General features: G+C 43.5%; 1 non-coding gene across 1 annotated transcript; it reads right to left on the bottom strand.

Annotated features, from left to right (window-relative positions):
• Positions 1 to 3,533: 3,533 nt before the first annotated feature.
• Positions 3,534 to 3,652, bottom strand: LOC138361875 (5S ribosomal RNA). The gene has a single exon (XR_011227246.1). It is a non-coding gene; the product is annotated as a 5S ribosomal RNA (ribosomal RNA).
• Between the last annotated feature and the right edge of the window lie 4,190 nt (positions 3,653 to 7,842).

The raw sequence follows: 7,842 nt of genomic DNA, 5'->3' as shown, positions 1-7,842 counted from the left end.
TAGTAAGCCGTTTACTTGGAGGAGGTGTACTTGGTGACGGCCTTAGTGCCCTCAGAGACGGCGTGCTTGGCCAGTTCTCCGGGCAACAGGAGCCTTACAGCCGTCTGGATCTCCCGACTGGTAATGGTGGAACGCTTGTTGTAGTGGGCCAGGCGAGAAGCCTCGGGCGGCGATGCGCTCGAAGATGTCGTTCACGAACGAGTTCATGATCGACATGGCTTTGGAAGAGATACCAGTGTCGGGGTGGACCTGCTTCAGCACTTTGTAGATGTAGATGCTGTAGCTCTCCTTCCTCCTGCGCTTCTTTTTCTTATCGCCCTTGGCAATGGCCTTCTGGGCCTTTCCGGCCTTCTTGGCAGCCTTTCCAGATGCCTTGGGTGGCATGATGATGCTCGTGCTGGCTGGCGTTGCGATACAATAATGAACTTTTGCGCGAGTCGAGCTTTCCTTTTATATCCCGCTCGCGACTCAGCTCAGAGCGGGTCGCGTGGCGGAGCGCGCTGATTGGTCAGTGGCGGACTCCCTTGATCCTGAGCGGGGTATATAACACGAAGCTCGATCTGCGGGCCGGCATAAAACACCACAAACCCACAACAGCAGCAGCAATGTCAGGACGCGGCAAGGGAGGCAAAGTGAAGGGCAAGTCAAAGTCTCGCTCCAGCAGGGCCGGACTTCAGTTCCCCGTGGGCAGAATTCACCGTCTGCTGCGTAAAGGCAACTACGCCGAACGCGTCGGTGCTGGCGCTCCTGTCTACCTGGCAGCCGTCATGGAATACCTCGCTGCCGAAGTTCTGGAGCTCGCCGGTAACGCCGCACGTGACAACAAGAAGACCCGTATCATCCCACGTCACTTGCAGTTGGCCATCCGCAACGACGAAGAACTCAACAAACTTCTGTCTGGCGTAACCATTGCACAGGGAGGTGTTCTTCCAAACATTCAGGCAGTTCTTTTGCCAAAGAAGACAGAGAAGAAGTAAGCACTTCTGCCACCCACCACGACAAATACCATAACCAGGCTCCATCCGGAGCCACACACACTTTAATAGAGAGATTCAAGTAGACAATCAACTTTCAAACATTAATAATAACATTTATATTGATTTCATTTGGAATGTGTACATAACAAACAAACAACAAAACAAAATTATAGGGGATATTCAGCATCACTTGGAATATTAACCAATCATATAAATCCAATATATATTTTATATTTTACTTTAAGCGAGGAATTCATATTCTATCAATTTTTAATCATACAAATGAACAAAAGCAATTCTTCACTAGACGTAATGAATGAATAAATGATCAAGGTTTTAATGTGTTTCATGAATAAATATATATATATATATATATATATATATATATATATATATATATATATATATATATATATATATATATATATATATATATATATAATATAATATAATATAATATATTATAATACTTGTGAACCAGAATATGTTTGAGCAGCAGCGATCGTGCCATTGGCCGAAGTGCAACAATTCAAATAATTTAAAGGGCCTGCTCGGGTATATAAGAGAGGCTGGGAGACTGGGGCCGGTGGTGGGTGATGGGTGATGAGTGATGGTGTGGTGTGGTGTGGTGTTGTTAAGAGTTGATTTACGGCCAGCCAGCCAGCTGCAGCCAAGGCAGGGCAGGGCAAGGCAAGGCAAGGCAAGGCAAGGCAAGGCAAGGCAAGGCAAGGCAATAACAGGACAGGACAGGCAAGGCAAGGCAAGGCAAGGCAAGGCAAGGCAAGGCAAGCAGCGGCGGGCGGGCGGGCGGGCAGCCAGCCAGCCAGCCAGCCAGCCAGCCAGCAGGCAGGCAGGCAGGCAGGCAGGCAGGCAGGCAGGCAGCCAGCCAGTCAGCCAGCCAGCCAGCCAGCCAGCCAGGCAGGCAGCCAGCCAGCCAGCCACTCCCACTTTGTATTTATATGCATTCAATTTATATTCAAACATTATATATGTTAAGGGCCTAGTTTTAGTGTTTATTTTAAAAATGACAAACATCGAGTCGTTTTACCAGTCCTTTAGCGTTAACGGTGATGCATTTTAAAACTGAACAGAAATCACCTTTTCTGGATATATCAAATATCGAATCCGCTTAATGTGCCTACAATTCAATCATTCAAAAAATACATAATTTACATCATGCCTTTTCATAGAACAGACAATAAGATTTGAGACAATAAGAACTTTAGTTTTATAACTAAAGTTGCACAATTATACCAACTCTATGGTGGCTGGGTGGTAAGGTGTGTGGCTGGTGTTTTGGAAGTCGCGAGTTCAAACGACCCAATGGGAGTACTTTTTTTTTTTTTATGCCATACAATCTTCCTAGTACTATTATGTAGATGTGTGTGTGTGTGTTTTTATTCATTCTTTGGTTTTATAGATGACATACATATTGACTCCTTTTACCGGTCCTTAATTAGGCTCTGGGGAAGCAATGGTGGTGGTGGTGGTGCATTTAAAACTAAACCAAAAATCACCAGTTCTGGACGCGTCAAATATCATATCCGCTTAATGTGTCTACAACCTAATTACTTAAAACTACACTATTTAATTCATTCATATCATGTGCATATTGGTCATTATGCTCATACAACCGACATAACAATTTATTTTCATTATTAGAATCATACATTTCATCAAGTAATACAGATACAAAGAGATTTTCTTTCTGAGAAGACCGTTAGTATTGGCTGGCTGGCAGGCAGGCAGGCAGGCATTTGAGGGTTATTATTTCGCCTGTTGATTGGGGGGAGGGTTGATGTGTTAGGGGGTTTTCGGTTAGGTGTGGTGGTGGTGATTGGTGGTGATTGGTGGTGGTGGTGATTGGTGGTGATTGGTGGTGAGTAGTGGTGGTGGTGGTGGTGGTGGTGGTGGTGGTAGTAGGTGGGAGGGGGGGGGAAGGGGAATGATGGTCTGTGGATTCCTTCTCCGTACCCCTTACATATAAGCAAAAACATGCCTTCCTGTGGGTATAGAAACATTAACACAAATTATATCAGTAACTGATATTGTAGCCTTTTAAACAGAAAAGATTTGTACATACAAATACTTTTAAATTATCATTTATTTGTGGAAATGGCATTTACGTCATTAAATTGATACCTCAGCATCAAGTGTCCTGCAGTGGTCCAGTGGTAAAGTGTATATAAGTGATGCGTATTCTTGGAGTTGCGAGTTCAAACCCGGATTAAGCTATATATATATATATATATATATATATATATATATATATATATATATATATATATATATATATATATATATATATATATATATATATATATATATACAACATGTTTTGTTTTGGTTGTTTGTTTTTGTATAAAGCCTCACACACTATATTAAGCGAGTTTGTTTTAAACATGACATACATATTAATTCATTTTACCAGGCCTTATTCCACACAACTCCGTGAATTTCCCGTGGAGCCAGCCAGCCAGCCAGCCAGCCAGCCAGCCAGCCAGCCATTCAAACAAAAACAAACGAAACAAAACAAAACAAAACAAAAAACATTATTGCCAACAGCATTTGGTGTTCCCAGGCGGTCACCCATCCAAGTACTAACCAAACCCAACGTTGCTTAACTTCGCTGATCGGACGAGAAGCGGTGTTCTCAACGTGGTATGGCCGTTGGCATGAGACTGCCTACACATTGTGGCTAATAACCAACTCTTTTTAGTCATCACGGCAGGATACGGACCTTCTTGTGGTGTCTTAATGGTAATTGTATCCTAACATATTTTTGTCTCCTTGGCATGGATATTTAACATCGTTTATTCAGTCTTGGGTTTATGTTCTTTCGCCATTTACAGACATTTTACATCTACCTACTTCCTCAGCCTACCCTGCCAATTTCTAATGAATTTGTGGATTTTCTTTTGTAATACATACATGTGTGTGCTCATCTGCTCTTCAGTTTTTATGATATTTGTCTCATCTGTCCTGCTTTATGATACTTTTACAAAGAACATGAACAAATGCTTCTATTTTAGAGAAGATATGGGATCCAGGTTTCGGAGCCGTAAAACCAACCGTCGTGATTGGTGGACGAGTTGCCAGGTTGCAGCTTCTGTACCGTGCCGGCACATAAATAGGTTCGGCTCAAGCGGCGGCAGCATCATTCCCCCGTGACTGTCTGAGCGTCTCTCATCACCTTGGTTATCTCATCATCATCATGGTAGAAGCAAAGCCTACCAAGAAGGCTGCGGCTGCTGCTGCTGTGGTGGCCACCACCAGGAAACCTCGCGTCCAGGTTGCTCACCCGAAAACTAGTCAAATGGTTCTAGCCGCGGTCGCAGCACTCAAAGACCGTAAGGGCTCGTCTCTACAAGCAATCAAGAAGTACGTTGTTGCCAACAACAAAGTCGAGGCTGCCAAGATCGCCATTTACATCCGAAGATTTCTCAAGAAAGCAGTGGCTGACGGCATTCTTGTTCAGACCAAGGGAAGTGGAGCTAGTGGATCATTCAAGCTGGCCGTAGCAGAGAAGAGGGCCGTTCTAACTCCCAAGAAAGCCACCACAACCAAGAAACCATCTACAGCAGCAAAGAAGGCCGTGGTAACTCCCAAGAAAGCCGCCACAAGCAACAAACCACCTACAGCCTTGAAAAAGAAGCAGCAGCAGCAGCTTGTTGTTGGGAACAAAAAGCCCAAAATAAAGAGAGCTTCAAAATCTCCCAAACCACCCAAGGCAAAGAAAGCTGTCAAGAAAACAACAAAGGCAAAATAAACGACGACATGCAAGCAGCATGAATACACATGACAATAAACATCCAGGCCTCCCCCCTCAGTGGAGGGGCCTCATATGATTCCAAAAAGAGTTTAGTTTTGTAGACAAATAAATCATTACTTTTGGGGTAGATTTACTCTGTATATTATATATATATATATATATATATATATATATATATATATATATATATATATATATATATATATATATATATATATATATACACATACATGGGTGAGGTGATATGGTACCAAAGTTTTGGGTGAGGTGATTGACATTTACACAAGATAAAACACGAACCAATGGGAATAAAAACATAAGAATGGAAGTAACTGCAGAAGGCCTATTGGCCCATAACACAAGCACTTCCTCTTGATGCTTCTATATTGGTTCGGAGTCTTGAAGCTATAATATATATATATATATATATATATATATATATATATATATATATATATATATATATATATATATATATATATATATATATATATATATATATATATATATATATATGCACACAAAACTAAATAGTCTTGTTAGACAAATTGCCCCTATTAGAGGCAAGTTGACTAACAAGCCGAATGACTGCAATTGTTTTGAATTTGAGTTAAATCTAACATAGAAATGTAATCAAACCTAACCTAACCTATGCTAACCCAAGCTAAGCTAACCTAACCTAACCTAAGCTAAGCTAAGCTAACCTAACCTAACCTAACCTAACCCAGCAATTCATGATCTTAATATAATACTGTTAATTGGATAAACCAATTTGGAAAGAAATGTTCGAAAATAACAAAATTAACTGTGCTTGTTAGGAAAATTGGGCCTTGCATACTTGTCCCAATAGTGTGGTTCTCGCTTTTAGGTACGACATAAACGTATACCTAAGTTGAGAGAGAAAAAGATTCGCACTCAAACATGCATATCGATTGCCAGTCCTGAATTCTGGGTAGATATTCGTGTCCTCCCTTTTCATTTACCATCATTTGGATACTATCAAAACAGCTCTGAGAAGGATAAAATGAATAAAACGGGTAGCTCACTCATGTAAAAAGGAAGAGTTGGGAAAGATCTCTCTCTCTCTCTCTCTCTCTCTCTCTCTCTCTCTCTCTCTCTCTCTCTCCCTCACCCCCCCCCCCCACCACCAATGATCCTGCTCTGCTAGTATATAACGGAACAAACCTTCCCCCCCCCCCCCACCCCTCCCTCCCCAATCAGAGTCCCTTTAAGCATGCGAGGATAAAAAATAGATTTCATAAGACCCAATGTGCTAGCTGATATCAAAACAATTTATGTTATCGTCTATTAAGCCCTTCAGTAAAAAAGTATAGGGACCTAATTAGGTCCCGTTTTGAGGTGGTGGTGGGTGGAATCGATGGATTAGCCAAGCTCTTATCCGCCGAATCCGTAGAGGGTACGACCCTGGCGCTTCAGAGCGTACACCACGTCCATGGCAGTGACGGTCTTCCTCTTGGCGTGTTCCGTGTAGGTTACAGCATCACGGATGACGTTCTCGAGGAACACCTTCAGGACGCCACGGGTCTCTTCGTAGATGAGACCCGAAATACGCTTCACGCCGCCACGACGAGCTAAGCGACGAATAGCGGGCTTGGTGATGCCCTGGATGTTGTCACGTAGCACCTTACGATGACGCTTGGCGCCACCCTTTCCGAGTCCCTTGCCTCCCTTGCCGCGTCCAGTCATGGTGTTGAAGTTGTGTGAATAATAAAATTTCGGCACGATTTCCCCAGACTATATCCCGTCAAGCGGACGTACTTGTAGCATGGCAACTCCTAACTCCTGCCTGTCCTTACTTTATGCTTGTACTCGAGCAGAAACACGGCTTTCTCACAACGCTTTCAAAACTGCAGTTGCCTACTCGTCTGTTTCACGTCTCTGTGAAATGACTTTTGCACAAATCCAAAAAATAGAGCAAAATCAGCGATAATAGTGTTTGAGGTGAGCTGCCTGTTGGCTGCAGCCAGAGGAAGGAGGGGAGGGGCAACGGGGTGACGTAGGCGAGTCGAGCAGCCAATGGCGCTCGAGCAAGCGCCTCGAGACGGCGTATATAAGCAAAAATTTTTCGGCGCCGGCCATCACAAACCACAGTTGTTCACCATGGCTCGCACCAAGCAGACTGCTCGCAAGTCCACGGGAGGCAAGGCTCCTCGTAAGCAGCTGGCCACCAAGGCAGCACGCAAGTCTGCTCCTGCCACAGGGGGCGTGAAGAAGCCTCACCGTTACAGGCCCGGAACGGTCGCCCTGCGTGAGATCCGTCGTTACCAGAAGAGCACAGAGTTGCTCATCAGGAAACTTCCCTTCCAGCGTCTGGTGCGCGAGATTGCCCAGGACTTCAAGACCGATCTTCGCTTCCAGTCGTCTGCCGTCATGGCTTTACAGGAGGCATCCGAGGCTTACCTGGTCGGTCTCTTCGAGGACACTAACCTCTGTGCCATCCACGCCAAGCGTGTCACCATCATGCCAAAGGACATTCAGCTTGCTCGCCGTATCCGTGGAGAGCGTGCATAAGCTAAAACGACCACCCTAGTATACACCAAACTCGGCCCTTCTCAGGGCCAAAATATCCTTCTAAGGAGATTTCAGACATTCCTAGCATCAGTCATATGAATTAACCTTCATCTATACATATAATAAATAAATAAATACAATAATTTAGGTGTCATACATACACTGTACACGTGATATCAATAAATCAAGTCATTTGTAGTACAACCTGTCCTCTTACAAACAAAACGCCGTCGCTTTTCATTCTTATGCACTGCCAAGGATCCTCCCCCCCCCCCCCCCCCCTCCAAAAAAAAAAAAAAAAAAATTGTCATACTGTACTAGAAATAAAAGCAGCTTGTATAAGTGACATACTGTCCTGTCCTGTTTTATTCTGTTTTTGGTCCTCTGGCTTAATCTGTTAAGTTAGGAGATGACATTTTAAATTAACCGTTTTCTTGACATTTTCAAACCTTAAGAGGGTGGCCTGCATAGTAATCCTAATGTGGAACATAACAATGAATCTCTAATCTCTAGAAAAAAGATACCGAGTGTTTATATGTGTGTTGAGAGAGAGAGAGAGAG

This window comes from Procambarus clarkii, unplaced genomic scaffold (assembly GCF_040958095.1).
Source record: "Procambarus clarkii isolate CNS0578487 unplaced genomic scaffold, FALCON_Pclarkii_2.0 HiC_scaffold_934, whole genome shotgun sequence".
Classification (NCBI taxonomy): domain Eukaryota; kingdom Metazoa; phylum Arthropoda; class Malacostraca; order Decapoda; family Cambaridae; genus Procambarus; species Procambarus clarkii.
Note: the sequence above shows the minus strand (reverse complement) of the source record. Positions and strands in the feature narration are given on the sequence as shown.